Here is a 15,170-nt window from a genome sequence, read left to right on the forward strand (position 1 = left end):
ATGGTGGGGGGTGCCATCACTGTGCTGGTGGTCCTGGGTTCTATAAGAAAGCAGACTGAGACAAGCAGGGGGAGAATGCCAGTAGCAGCTCCCCTACATGCCCTCTGCATCAGCTCCTGCCTCCAGGTTCCGGCCCAGCTTACGTTCCTGTTTGGATTTCTACAATGATGACCATGATCCGGAAGTGTAGGCCCAAGAAACGCTTTCCTCCCCAACTTGCTTTTTGGTCATGGTGTTTCATCGCAGCAATAGAAACCCTAAGACACTACCAATTTACAGGTGAGGGAAGCAGCCCCTGAGAAGTGATCACCCAGACTCACAGAACCGGCCTTCCTGGGTGTGACTGTTCTGTTACTTGAGGACCCATGAAGGAAGTTGAAGTCGATAGAGTCTCCCAAAGCCAGGGAAGACAGCCAGTCAATAATGGGAATTCCATAGTGCTGCTGTTTTTACTGTTTTGTTGTTAGGCTTCCATTCATTGGAGACTTTCAACTTAACACTATTGATTCAAATTTCTTCCTTAAATACATCTACATTTATTTCTAACATGTAGACCTGAGCTGTTAAGAAAATGACAGTACAGATGATTCATAAAAGTGACAAAAATCTTGATTGTGGTCAACAAATAGCTAAAAGCAGGAGACATGGCTATCACTCATTTGCATGCTAGAGAGTGGGCCCTTCTCTACTTTAAGAAGGGTCACCTTAAGGTAAGCATCTTCTTATGCCCCTTATCTCCCCCACTCCCACACTTGCTGTTTTCTCTGGACCATGCCCTTTTTTCTGTCCCTGTCACTCCTATAGTGACCTCTGAGTTTCCCTCTCTTTGCCCCGTGGATGCTGACACTAAAGGAAGGTTCCAGATAACTCTTGGGGAATTCCTTCATCCCAAAGGGTGATGACTCACCCTGACTTCAGTGAGTGAGTGAAAAACGCTCCATGGTTCCGTGGGCGAGGCTGGCATGGATGCTTTGCATCTTGGGAGCCTACTGGCGTTTGTGCCTGGAAGGAATCCTTTCCTTTCCTTTCCCTTACTCTCAGCATCTCCATTGTTAAAATCGTTGTCCCTGCAGCCCCCAAATCTAGTCCAACTTGTCTGTTTTCTATAGATCTCCACTTATCTCCCCTCTGAGGGGAGATGGGCTGAAGAAAACAGGCAGAAGGGGAACGGAAACTGCCTGGGAAGTGGGAGTTTCCTGGTTTGAGAAGAGAAAAAGATGCGTGCAGACAATGGATTCCCCACCTCGTAGGACTGCTGTGTGTTTGAATTAAGATAAATATGCACTCACATCTGACCACAGTACCCAGCATGCAGTGTGTGCCTGAGCAAGCAGCTCACCTTATCGTCTGCAGAAGAGACACTAGCTTCTGCCGACAGGAGACCCCGTGGGAGGCTCAGGCTTCATCTGGGTCAGTGGTGGCGGTGGCGGAGTCATTCCTCAGACTGGCCTTTCTCTGGGTCAGACTGGACAGCAGTCCTTTCCTTTCCTCTGGGACTGACTGGGGATAGAGAGAGCAGTCAGAAAAATAACACCAAGAAGAGAGTGATGGGGCTGGGGGCCCTTGGGTGGAGGGGAAAAAATGATGAGGGACCGGTCAAAGGTCAGGAAATCAATTTCTTTCTCCTTACAGATCTATAAGTTTAAAGGCTTGTAAAGGTCACTGTTGTCCTTTTAAAGTACCTCCAGGATTTACATCCTGAATAGCACTTGCTCTCCTCCATGGTAAACATGAAGATCCAATTAGTTTTCCCTATAATTCAAAGAGATCGGAGCAACAGGGGCCTTTCCGGTTGGGAGTGACTTTGGCTATAAAGTTTCTTGCTCTGCTATCCTGAGGATGAACTTTAATCCGTATCTTATCTCCTGCTTGAAAATGAACATCCCTTCTCTTCTTATCAGAGTGGTTCTGCTTTCTTTTTCAGCCCCCGCCCCCTTTCCTTTGGAGTCTTGGCCATAGTCCTTTTGGCAATTAGGACAAATTCTTTTTGCTCGCTTATTTACTGCACTCAGTTACCTTAAGAATTTTCTCTCTGACTTGCCTCCAGGAGGCATTTTAAGGTCCTGTCATCTCAGAATGTTGCTGGAACAGTTTTCTGGGCCCTGCCGTTAAGTCTTCTACAGTGATGGGAAATAGTGATCAGTAAATAGTTCTTTTAAATAGTACCCTTGACCTGAGATGAAGTCACCTACCCAGCGGATTCATGAATCCTGGGGAGTGGGGGTCTCCTCTGTCTCACTGCTTCTTCCTCCACATTGTCTAATCTGACCTGGCCTTTCCAGGGAGATGGAGGATGGAGGTTAGCTTTCTCCTGTTGCGGGCATTGGAGCTGATGCACTGTCACAAACAGGGTTGGTTCTAGATTCCTGGGATGGAGATCCTTCACTCCCTTTACTGGGAGATCTTTCACACCTTTACTGGGAAAGCCTGAGAACCTGGATGTTTCTGAAAGGCAGGGTGGGTGTAGCAGGCCATCTCTATGTGGATTAAGGTGTTCTGGGGGCTATCTTGGAAATCTGGAGAGATTTTTTTTTCTTCTATCTCTTTACCAAAAGAAGAGGGATGGGCTTTCACCAGATGGCACTTCAGCCATTATTTGGAAGATTTAGCAGGGTGAGGGACAATTAAGGGGGGGTCTTAGAAATAAAAACCAGCATTATTTGCTAAATGTTTCCCATGAACAAGTCATGTTAGCTATATAGACATCCCATTTGATTTCAGAGCCTCCTTATGAGACAGACACTTTAGTGGCCTCTATTTTGTGTATATACACAGGTCATCTTGTTCCAAGTCCAAGCAAGCAGAGGTAGGGCACATTACATATGACAGTTTTGCACATGTGTTGTGTCCAGCTTAGATGAGAAGAGGATGCATACACAATCACACACATCCCCAACATGGCTGAGATAGTGAGAGAAAAGCGTTTATGTTTCTTTCTGCCTCTTAAAGATCTCCATTCACTTTTCCTCTTAGCGTATTGCCTACCTGTCCAGAAGGAAAGTGTCTTATAAAGTCAGATCAACTTCTGAAGTTGCGAATAACAGAAAACCTAAGTCAAACTGACTTTACTACAGGACACGTATGCGCTGGGGAAAGGGCTCAACGGGGAAGGAACTTTCCATGCAAGTGTAACGACCCATGTTTGCATCCCTAAAACTCATGTAAAGAGTTGGGAGCAGTGGCTCATGCCTGTGTATGTTTGTGTGTGAGGAGGGTGTGGAGATAGGTGGATCCCTAAACTTTGTTTACTGGCCAGCCAGTCTAGCCAGTCTGTGGGCTCCAGGCATAGTGAAGAGATTCTGCCCTAAAAATAAGGTTAACGGGAAAAGGTGAAGAGCTATAGAGGAAGACACCTAACATCATTCTCTGGTTACCACATGTGCTCACAAACACACATGAACACCACACACCAAAAGAGGAAAAAAATAAAGGGGTTTTACAGGTTCATCCACTGCAAGAACAAAGCTAAGCTGACCCAGCATCTCAGAGATTTCATCACTCTTCTTTAACTTTCCTGTAGCCTCGTGGTATCAACTTGGTCTAAAGGCTAACTCGCCTGCTTGTGGAAAAATGGCTACAGTTGTTCTAGGATTCACGTTTGCATCATCAAAAATGGTGAGAGAGGGACCAGAGGGGAGGCTCAGGGATTAAGAGTGCTTCCTGCTCTCCCAGAGGATCTGAGTTTTGTTTCCAATACCCAGGCGACTCACAACTGCTTGTAACTCCAGCTCCCTGGAATCCAGTGCTACCTTCTGATCTCCAGTCACTGTGTACATGCACACACACCCACACATATAAAAAAAACCTTAAAAATGGTGAGAGAACATTTCTTTCCCAGCATTCATAAAAGAATCCAAAGATTTACTCTTGCTGGACAACTTGAGTTGGAGACAACCCAATCCACATTCAAGGTCAGGGAAATAGAATTTATTGACTGTCTTAAACCAACCAGTGATTGTCTCTGAAAATATGGGCAGGATATATTTCCATTGGCTACACTGGATGTATCAGGATACCCTACTGAAAATCTGAGTGGTCAGGAAGGAGAAAGTATAGCAGTGCTTACTGGGCACATAATTTACATCTTTGAATTATTTATGCATAAAATATATGTTTGACTAAAAGTAATAGAATGCTTAGTGACTGTAATACAAGGGTTTATTAGCCTCCCAACAAGAAATGTGAAGACAGACCATTCCAGTTGGTGCATTAGTTTCTTGATGCCTGACTTTTTTTATTTAGAAACAATGTTATTTTACATATCAATCCCCCTTCCCTCTCCCTCCCATCCTCCCTTGCCCCCCATTGAATCCCCCAACCCACCCTCCACCCACTCCCCAAGGATAATGAGGCCTTCCATGGGGGATCATCAAAGTCTGTTACATCATTTGGGGGAGGTCCTAGACCCTTCTCTGGTATCTGGGCTGAAATAGTATTCCTCCATAGGGAATAGGCTCCCAAAGTCCATTTGTGCACTAGGGATAAATACTGGTTCCACTATTAGATGTCCCATAGACTGCCCAGGCCTCCTAACTGGGACCCACATTCAGAGGGCTTGGTTTGGTCCAATGATGGTTCCCCAGCTTTACAACTGGGGTCCCTGTGCTCTCACTAGGTCAGGTCAGTTGTTTCTGTGGGTTTCTCCATCACAATCTTGACTCCTTTGCTCATTCCTCCTCCCTCTCTACAACTGGATTTCAGGAGTATGGCTTAGCTGTGGGTGCCTGCTTCTGTTTCTGCTTCCATCGGCTACTGGATGAAGGCTCTAGGATGGAAATTAAGGTAGTCATCAATCTCATTATAGGGAAAGGGCGTCAAAGGCGGCCTCTCTACTACTGCCTACATTCTTAGTTGGGGTATTGTTTATAGATCTCTGAACATTTCCCTAGTGCCAGATTTCTCTTTAAACCTATACTGGCTCCCTCTATTAAGGTATCTCTTTTCTTGTTCTCCTCTATCCCTCCCGACTCAGTCTTCCTGATCCTTCTCATTCTCCTCCCCCTCCTCTTCTCCCCTTCTCTTTTTCCTACCCCCTCCCCTCCATGCTCCCAATTTTCTCAGGAGTTCTTGTCCCTTTCCCCTTCTTCAGGGGACCGTGTATTTTTCTCTTAGGGTCTCACTTTGGAAATCAGTATGGTAGTTTCTCAGGAAAATGGGAATCAGTCAACCTCAAGACCCAGCAATTCCTTGCCGGGTGTTGGTGGCGCACGCCTTTAGTCCCAGCACTCGGGAGGCAGAGGCAGGCGGATCTCTGTGAGTTCGAGGCCAGGCTGGACCGACAGCCTCCAAAACAGAGAAACCCTGTCTCATAAAACCAAAAAAAAAAAAAAAGATCCAGCAATTCCACTCTTGGGCATATACCCAAAGGATGCACATTCATACAACAAGGACATATGTTCAACTATGTTCATAGCAGCGTTGTTTGTAATAGCCAGAACCTGTAAGCAACCTAGATGCCCTTAAAACGAAGAATGGATGGGGGAAAATGTGGTAGTTTACACATGAAGTATTACTCAGTGGAAAAAAAACAATGAAATCTTGAAATTTGCAGGCAAATGGATGGAACTGGAAGAAACAATCCTGAGTGAGGTAATCCAACCACAGAAAGACAAGGATGATGTGTACTCACTCATATGGATATTGGACATAGAGCAAAGGACTACCCGCCTACAATCCTCACCACCAGATGCCTGACTTCTTATACTCAGAACCTCAGAAATAGTCACAAATGGCCACAAGAGATCCAGATACAATCTGTTCAAATGAAGTTTAAACAAGAAGGAGGCAGGGAGGCTAGAAACAAAATAGCTCTCTTCCTATACATCCTCCAGCTCATGAGGGTGGGGGAATCTTTTCCCCAAAAGCCATAGATAATATGACAGTTACTAGCTGCAGAGGATAGTGGGAAAATTAATACTGAAAATTTTTGGGTGTACTAGAAATTGGCAGGGAAACAGTGGGTTGAGAATGGCCTTGTGTAGCCGTCAACGAGGTCATGCTTTTATAATTTTGTGCTAAAGATTTAGAAACTAATGTGTTGAGATTTTGCTAATGTCTATTGAAGACAATTTACAGGGTGTGACTGAAAGTCTTTTTAGCAAACATCAGACTCATGAATAGCCTTCATCCACGTATTACTAACTTTTCTATTGTGATAAAATGCTGCAACCAGAAGAGTATTATGGAAGAAACTTATGCTAACTTTTGGTTCTAGAGGGGTAAGGAGTCCATCATGTTGGGGAAGCATGGCAGCAAGCTGCAGACATATTGTGGCAGGGAAGCTGAGAGATTACATCTTTAAATGCAAACAGGAAGGAGAGAGAGAGAGAGGATAAGTAGAAGTGGAGTGATGCTATAAACCTCACAGGCTACCCCAGAAACATTATTCTTTCAGCAAGATCACATCTCCTAGATCTCACCAAACAGGGCCACCATCTGGGGACCAAGTGTTCAGGTACCAAAGCCTTCCCATTCAAACTCCCACAACCCGCGTTCTTTTGTGCTGCAATAGACATACGTCTGTGTTTGTGCAGGTGCATGAGGAAGCGTGGGGAAATCAGGTGCTCTCCTCTATGGCGTTCCATCCTGTTTTTTGAGACAAGGTCTTTTGCTGAACCCAGAGCTCTTTGATTTGGCAAGATTAACTGGCCAGTGAGCTCCAGGAGTCCTCCTGTCTCTGTGTCCCCCGAGCTAGGATTAGAGGCAAGTGCCGCCACATCCAGCTTTATATGAGTGTTCCAGGGATTTGAACTCAGGTCCTCATGCTTGAGCAGTGAGCACTTTACTGATGGATCCATTTCCCCAGCCCCCATGCTGTCTTTAATACATGCTCAGTGCAGTATTGTATGAGTGTTGACATCAGTGAGAAGTTTATCAAAGGCAACCTCAGCAATCAGCCTGCTTCCCATTTTCAGCACTAGCTGAACACCTCCCACTTAATTAAAACTCAGATGTCTAAAAGAGGCCTTAGGAAAAAATGGAAATTCCAATAAGGACTGTCAATTAATCAGAATTTTTTTTCTAGATGGTAAAAAAATATTTCCCTACCAATTAATTGCCTAATCCTCAGGGCTCTAAACTCAGTCTCTAATACACCATCACTCAATAAATTGCAGCAAATATCAGCAAAATATCTCTGGCTTATTTGAAGACTGGGGCAATGAGGCCAAGAAAGTGACTCAGTAGATTAGGGGGATCTCAGAGTGACGGATGCTGAGAACAATCTGATCTCTCTCTCTCTCTCTCTCTCTCTCTCTCTCTCTCTCTCTCACACACACACACACACACACACACACACACACGTGTTTAGTTTTGAGCTATTGCAACTTTGAGAATTTTTTTCCCTCTCCATTCTGACTGCCTTTGAAAAATCACATAAGCCAAGTTTTCACTACAGTTGGAAGCAGACTCTGTTAGAAGAAAGAGGCCAATGGCTGGGGAAACTGTGACAAATGAAGCTGCTGGGAGAAAATGAAAACTTCAGCCCCTTGGAGAGCAGAGATACCGGAGGACTTGTGCAGTTTGGCCAGGCTGGGATGGTGCAGACTTACATCTTGGTACTGACTCACAACCAACATTTCATGGCGTGTTAGCATTTACGAGGCATTTTTGCTCACATTGCCAATTGGCCTGGGTTCTCATAAATCTCCACTAGAGTGCATTTGCTATGTACAATTGTAGTGGGATGTAATATGTATTATTTTTGGCAGTCCGGCAGTTTCTCCCCCATCTTCCCTTTTCTGGAAGGTGACTCAGGCCCGGCCAATAATAGTACCCGTTCACCTGAACGCACAGGGACCTGCTGGCATGTCTCCCCGGAACTGTGATATATAGTCGTGTAGTTACCCACCCACCTCATCACCACTCCGGCATGTAAAACTGTAATTAAAGAGCAGTGCTGTAGAGCATCATAGAGCAGGAGAACTCAGTGACTCTTTTAGGACCAGGATCAATCTTTGCCTAAAACCAGATTAATAGGCCAGCCTGTAAATTCTGCCGCTGTCTTAGGCTGCTTGAGTAGAGCATCTGTCGTTTGCATGGAAGAACCCTCACTGATACCTGGCACACAAGCTAGAACTCACCTTCCCAGCTTCTGCTTGGATTGAGTCTTGCTGGAGGCTCCCTGAAGACTCTTTCCAACAGCTGTGCCCCTCACTGACGGGAGCTAACAGCACGGTGAGGAAAACAAATCCAAGTGTATCTCCTAGCCTTTCAGGAAGAGTTTGGCTTTTCTTCTTACAATTTGAAATACATTCCTGTAGACAAGTAATGTAAGCAGTGGCCCCATAAGCAACCTCACAAAATGTGAGAATGAGAGCAGAGTTTAAGAGTGGCGGCATGCAGGAAACTGGTTCAAGAGAGGAGAAAGCAAGTTTGATCGAGGGAGTGGACATTGAAGTAGGTTGTTTTCGGGGCTACTTGGAAGAGGAGTATGTTTCTAAAAATTTTTTTAAGAATATAATACCAAATCTTTGTGCATCCCCATGGTGATACCAAACTTACCCATCCACATGGCAATACCAAATATATGTACCCACATGGGTCAGATTGCTTTGGAAGGTTTATCCAAAAAAAAAAAAAAAAAAAAAAGCAAGTTTGGAACTGCCTGCTCAACATCCTGTTTCCAGGAGGCAATGATTTTGAAGTATTCTGGGGTGTTTGTTTGTTTGTTTTTTTAATACATCTATCTAACCCACATCTTGACTTTTCCCTTGAGTTTTGTCTTAAGAATTCCCATTAAGTGACACAGAGTTCCCCATTGATCTTACCTGCTCACCTTGGTGCCCAGTGCTCGCCCTGTCTTCTTGTTCAAACTTCGGGTTGCATTGACTGATTGTGTGTGTGTTTGAGCATGTACCCACTTGTGTACCATGGGCTGTCTTCAGGAGCAGGGGTTCTTTCTTTCACATGTGGGTTCCAGCTTGCACGGACGTCTTTCTTTGTCTGCTGGGCCATCTTTCCAGCTCCCACTTCTTTAAAAAGTGACTGGTTATGTTAATCGTATAGGTTTTATTTCCCTATGACATTTCCACACAGGTACATAATGTGTTTTGAGCATATTTCTTCCCATCCCCCCTTTTATGTCCCTTCTTCTTGATGCAATTTTGTTATAAAATTGGTGGGATCACTAGTTACTATCTCACTATCATGACTAGGTGTATTAAATTAATCACTGAGGGTGCAATGTTAAAGATGACCAAGATGGCCCTTCCTGTCCCAAGTCTAGTCTGCCCAGGAATAGCATACTTAGGTTCCATTTACTTGCTTAGGCTTTTATGCAACTGTTCTTTTTAGCCCTATGTTCCCTCTCAGTTGGCTGCCGGGCTTAGGCCAAACCACTATGCTTTTATTTGGTTGGAGATGCATTTCCCCAAACCCTCATCATGGCAGTCTGGGAGGGCTGCTGTCCATTTCCACTGCACAGCTGCCCCATGGTGTCCAATCTCACCATTGTCCTGAGAATCCTTTCTGCATTGTGGTTGAGCTGGGCTTCATTCTTCCCAAGCCCCAAGTTCCCTCTTTCTTGGTTCACTCTCACAGGTAGTCAAATTACTTCTCCTCTAGTATTTTTCTTCGTTTTGGTGAAATACAGTAAAACATTTGCCATTTAACCATTCTTAAGAAACTCATTGATTCTGAGATGCCCCACAAACCAGACATCCTGTAGAGATGCCTTGGGGATTCTTTGTGAATTTGGAAGTTTAATAAAAGCTCACCAGATTTTTCTGTGTAGTTTGGGAGTCACCATATTCCTAGAGTAAGCACCCATTATACTTATAAAAGCTGTGTTGACTGAGAGAAAAGGAGAAGGAAAATAGACCAGGCCGGAATGTCTGTCTCAGAATGACAGACAGCTTAAGATTAGTGGAAAGTACACCATATAATCCACCTACTTAACCGTGAAGATGTGCTTAGAGTATTATACAGTGGGAAATAACACTAGCATAAATTTGTATGAAGGAATTCATGACTCTGAAATGAGGCACGTTCATTCGGGGGCCAAACTTAATAGATAGCGTCCCTCCATCCTCTTTTTTTAAAAAAATACATCTTTACACTGCTGAGAGCTTTCTTGGAGGACCCCACAAGGAAAAACAGGCGCTATGTCAGCAAAGCCAAATAGTGGGTCAGGCCTAGTGATTTTCAAAGCACAGTGAAATTTCACAAAGCAAGTGGATTTCTGCACCTCATTTCTCTTAATCCAGTGTGTCAGCTTTAGTGTAGGTTTTAAATCCTGACCCGATTCCAAGGACTCCTAGGAAGCCTGATGCCATAGGTGATCCATGGACCACAGTTTGAGAATCTTGTTTAAACAGAGTTTTGTCCCAGATCGCTGGGGTTGTGTGGATCTGAAATTTCTACCGTTACAGTTCACTAGATATAGGCATAAAGGCTGAAAACAGTTTTTATTCGGCAGTCAGAGCACCAAATCCGGAAGGTGCTTGGTGACTGCTTGTGGTGGTTTCTATGGTTAGATTTTACGGATGCTGGAGCTTTCTAACCTTGATTGGCCTGCTGCCTTTTTCTGAGGACATTAGAAATCCATGTGCCTCCTTCGGAAAGCAAGTGCTGTCAGGGGTAGAATGTTACATAGAGCCTGGGAATTAAAACCTGAAGTTAGGGAAAATGAAAAACAAAAACCAAACACAGGCCGACCTTGCTCTTTGACCCAAGCAGTAGAAATCGGTTCAGAATCCCCAGAGGCAGTCGGGAAGAAGGCAGGGCAACGCCGCCCAGGCCGCCACGTCACCTGCAACCTGACCCCACCGGGGCCAGCCCCAGTCCTCTGAGGAGCGAGCGACGAGGGGCGCTGAGGGTAAGCGGTGTAGACCCGGGTGGTGATGTCCCTGGCGGTGTAGATCCGGGCTCTGCAGAGCCAGAACCGTTGTGTCGCTGCTAACTCCCCGGGGAGTCCGGCTCCTGCCGCGTCCCTCCAGGGCGCTTGCCTCGTGACCCGCCTGGACTGGGGTTCAGGTTGGGCTGGGCACCTTCCCTTCTGCATTTTCTCTTCCACTTCGGCAAGCGCTGTGGCTTTGGGTCCTTGCACTGTGCATGGATGCCGCCGGTGCGTGGGTAGTGGGCGCTTGCCCCTTGTCTCCAGAAGGCCATTCGCCAGCGTCAGCAGTCACCCTTGTTTGGCCTGCTCTCCCATAGCCAGGCCAGGATGGCTGTCTGCTTCTCCCAGACCCAGCTCAGGGATCGCCTCTAGGAAACACACCGGAAGGGGGAGCTCTGGGTCACATGAAGGTTTTTGTGTCCCTAAAGGCCCGCCTTCCGTGCACCTGGTTTTAATAAGTGCCTAGGGAGAAATATGGCCAGGGTCCTGAAGCATCCCCAAGAAATTCTGTCCACAGGAAGAAAGAGACTTGAACCGGACTGAACGTGTGCAGACTCACGCACGGAGATGGTGCACTTTTCAACTTTAAGTGTTGCCTAGAATGAGTGTAGATTGCAGCGGTGTTCGATTCGTTAACGTAGAAGACGAGGAGACTGCACAATTGTGCACGACGTATCTCCCCCTTTCCAGTTCTATCATACAAAAAAGGCACATGGGGGGGGGCAACTACCTCTTCCTATACTCCCCCTCCTTAACCACAGGCACGTTTACACAGTTGCTACTAGAGATACTTTGCATTTCCTTTTCAAATCTGGAACTGGGGGCTTAAATTACAGCCCCAAAGAAGAGAAGCCTTCTTAGAAGTTCTGAGGAAAAGATCGCTCCATGCAGATCTGACGGGAAGTCAGAGAGGCTTTCTGGCTTTTAGCCTATGTCATAAAAAGTTTAAAGGAGACAGGACATGAAAGGCTTTCAGGAAGAGCCTTATGTGTAAATATAAGATGTATAAATATGAGTTCCATATATGTCCACACATTTCTGTTGCACCGTGCTTAAATTCACACTCTGATCATTGCAATCATAAGAAAGTAACTCTTAACCCTACTATGTCCTAGAATTTTGAGACCATTCAATTTCCATACAAATTTTCCTAAACCCTTAGTCGACATTTTCCCTTACTCGGTCTTGCACTTCTGTTCGCGCTGTCTTGAATATCTTTCCCTTGTTTTCCTACCCTTAGCCCCTCCCTTTTCAGACCCGGCTCACATACTCATTTCCCTGACCTCATGAAATAACATTGCAGCTCCGTCCACCGTTTGGAGATTATTGACTATCTCCTCAAAATGAATAAATACATAGATAGATAAATAATAACTGTAGAGGGTTCCAGAGTAGGGGCCAGTTTTCTTTGCCATTCCGTTGGAGACCATCTGTACTCCCACTGCCTACCAGGGTGAAGGGTTTACAACGTGGAGTGCAGCCGGGAGGAAGCCTTTCTGTTCCCTGTCTGTGTTTCTTGCCCTTTTCCCCAGCGTAGTTCGGGCACAATTGCTCTCTCATCTGTTGGCCTTTCTTAGGGTCTCATCTACAACATTCCGTTCTCACCCCAGGACCTGGAGGCCGTTGGGGATTCGCGTGACTTCTGCTGGTTCTGGACTAGAGAGTAACTGAGGCTCTCTCCCACAGGCTTGGGGACAGCCAGCCACTCACCAGCACTGTGACCCTTTAGCACCTCCTGCATTTGGCCGTTCATGGGAGGCTCCGAGGCTGGTGCATGGTGGGAGCTGCTTGTGAAAGATGTTCTGTTTGTGTTGGATTCCAGGCGCAGGGAATAATTAGGGGAGTGACATGCTGTTGAAGCCGAGGCTTTTCCTTGTGGGTTGGGCTACACGGCTGCAGTCTGGCCTGCCTGCTGGCAGAGACCATGGATTCCTTCGTGGCTCTGAGGAACCGAGGGCTGGAGGTAGGGGAAGAAACCTTGGAATTTCCCATGGTTCCTTTTGGACCGATGGCTGTTGAGAACCCCTAGAAGGTACTGATGCAAAGTGTCTGATCCTCCAGGCGGCTCAGGGCTGCGAGGGTCTTCCGGGGCCCCTAGCCAAAGCCTTATTTCAAGTCAGTGTTTAGAGATAACAGCGCTGAAAGAACCAGATGTTCTGGGAAATGCCAGTAGCCAGCTAAGGAAAAAGCTGTTTCTTAGACTGTCCAGCCCAGCACCCGGCGTATGGTGGCTGTTTAATAAATGCTCTTTGAAGCAGGAAGCGTGTTTCCAGCCTGGCTGTGTCAGTGTTCTGCTCACATCAGGTTTCATAATACAGACCCAGGAGGCTAACTGCCTGGATCCACAGCCCGTTGGCGTCACTTCCAAGCTGCGCCTGTGGGTGGGTATCAGTGGTGGCGCTGAGGTCCACAGGGTGCATCGCACATATCAGAAAGCTGTGTCTTACACAAAACACTTGGAGCAGGGCATGGCATGTGGTAACAGGGTAAGTCACAAAGAATAAGCACAAAACAGAGACAGTGAAGGTTACCTCATGAGGGAGAGGGCATGGGATCAGGAAGGTCTCATTAGATATTTAACAGACAAGTATTTTCATAAACAGATTGAGTATGAGGCTTCATTGCGTTATTATTTATTCATATATAAACCTTATCTATGTTTGTAAACATTTTAGCATTTGCTTGATATGTAGTAAAAACATGGAAACTGCACTCCCCATCTCATATGCTCCCTTTGAGTACTCTTAAGACCATGGAGGCATTAACTTGTGCCACCGGTTTTATTCTTGCCTGACCTCATAATGAAGTGCTATTATTACTTCCGGTTAACAGGTGGGAAAACAGGCTTAATAGTTTGTCCAATCACAGGATTTCTCTGAGCCTCTAAAGAGAATGTATCCTCCTCTGGCATTTCCTAGGGTGACAATGGAAACCCATCTCTCTTCCTCATACATTCTCAAGACACAGGTGGGAAATGTCCTCACAGATGAGGTCTACTGGTAAGGAGAAAGCCCAGAGCTCTGCATTTGAAGCCATTCTCTTCAGCAACTGTAGCCAGGATGCCCCCCCACCCCCAAGGACAAGCCCAGGATGCTGGTTTTGAGTGTCAAGGTTGGAGTCTGCCTTTGTCTTCCTGTTGTTATGCTAGGTCCCAGGTCATCGTAGATTTGTAGTCTATGGAAGCATAGTTCCCACTTTGAAAGGGGGATGAGTGAGAGCTTCACATGTGTGCTTGAAGAGCTGGGACATTACTGGGACTTCTTTCTAAAGGATACATGCTACTCTTTTAAAGGCCTGGAGAAGGCTGCTGAGGCCCTCTTTCTGTTTATTCTTGGTGCTCTGCTACTACTCCTGTTGGAACATTGTTTCTTTAAAGTAGAGTCTTTGTGTTTAGAGATATCATGTATGATATTTAACACTAGATCATCCAAACGAACTCATCTCCAGCACTCTAGGGAACATTCAAGGACACGATTCTAGTAAAATCAAAGGCTCCCCATATCAAAAAGACGTTCCTGTGATTTTTAAAACCTAACATAATATAACATTTGTCATTTAAAACAATCGTGGGTGTTCAGTGGTAATAAGGAAACAAGCATTGTTGTGCTACAATCACCGTCAGGACTGTCCATCTCACAGACTCCCTCCGCCTTGCAAAGCCGAAACTCCGAACTCATTAACCAGCAACTTCCTGTTGCTTCCTTCCGCCAGTCATGGTCATTCTATCTCTCTGCATAACTTGACTGATCTGTATATGGTATATGAACCTTACAAACACACACGCTTCTGCACCTGGCTGGTTTCCTCTAGCTCGTTGTCGTCATGGTTCAGCTGTGTTACATATCAGAGCCTCCTTTTTCAGGCTGTGCTGTGCTCCATTCTGTAGATACACCATCCATTACTCATTCACCTCCCATAGACACTTGGGCTTCAGCCTCCCTGTGATCCTAAGTGCTCCAGCTCCTGCCTGGACCAGCCTTCCACACATGATGAGGATTCCTCATGGATCTGTGCTAATTGGGTCTGAGTTGATAGAAAAATGACAAACGCTTTCTCTGAACCAAGAGGTAAAACTGAGTGTTTAATTCCACTTTGAAGTGGCCATGGGTGGCTGCAGAGACTCTGTGGGAGGAGCTAGGCAGTGACTCCTGGCAGAACTCCCGTTTAGTTCTGCAGGGAAAAGGGCTATCTTAGGGGGCAGCAGTTCCACGCTGGGGCCCTGTGCAGTCCAGGTCTTGGCAAGGCCTCAGGTATTTGGGTCCAGAGGTTGAAGAGTCAGTTAGACTAGTTGGAAATCCAGGCCTGGATTACACAGAGGAGGATTTTATTTGCT

The 15,170-nt window shown here is 45.9% G+C and overlaps 1 protein-coding gene and 1 long non-coding RNA gene across 6 annotated transcripts in view; one reads left to right on the top strand and one right to left on the bottom strand.

Annotated features, from left to right (window-relative positions):
* Window positions 1-4,706: 4,706 nt before the first annotated feature.
* On the bottom strand, window positions 4,707-10,593 carry LOC121140460. Its single transcript, XR_005877300.1, has 3 exons — window positions 8,769-10,593; window positions 8,082-8,255; window positions 4,707-4,765 (listed from the first exon to the last, which is right to left on the bottom strand). It is a non-coding gene; the product is annotated as an uncharacterized LOC121140460 (long non-coding RNA).
* A 120-nt stretch (window positions 10,594-10,713) lies between these two features.
* LOC101841231 overlaps window positions 10,714-15,170 on the top strand; it is a 157,835-nt gene continuing 153,378 nt past the window's right edge. The window contains exon 1 of one of the 5 annotated variants that reach the window (XM_013122666.3): window positions 10,714-10,816. The gene's annotated coding sequence lies outside the window, so the exon portion shown is untranslated. Of the gene's footprint in view, window positions 10,817-12,625; window positions 12,870-15,170 lie in introns of those variants that run through there. The other 4 variants (XM_013122672.3, XM_040745950.1, XM_040745949.1 and 1 more) reach the window with 4 other exon arrangements.

The sequence above is a fragment of the Mesocricetus auratus genome, unplaced genomic scaffold (genome assembly GCF_017639785.1).
Source record: "Mesocricetus auratus isolate SY011 unplaced genomic scaffold, BCM_Maur_2.0 Super-Scaffold_100004, whole genome shotgun sequence".
Classification (NCBI taxonomy): Eukaryota; Metazoa; Chordata; class Mammalia; order Rodentia; family Cricetidae; genus Mesocricetus; species Mesocricetus auratus.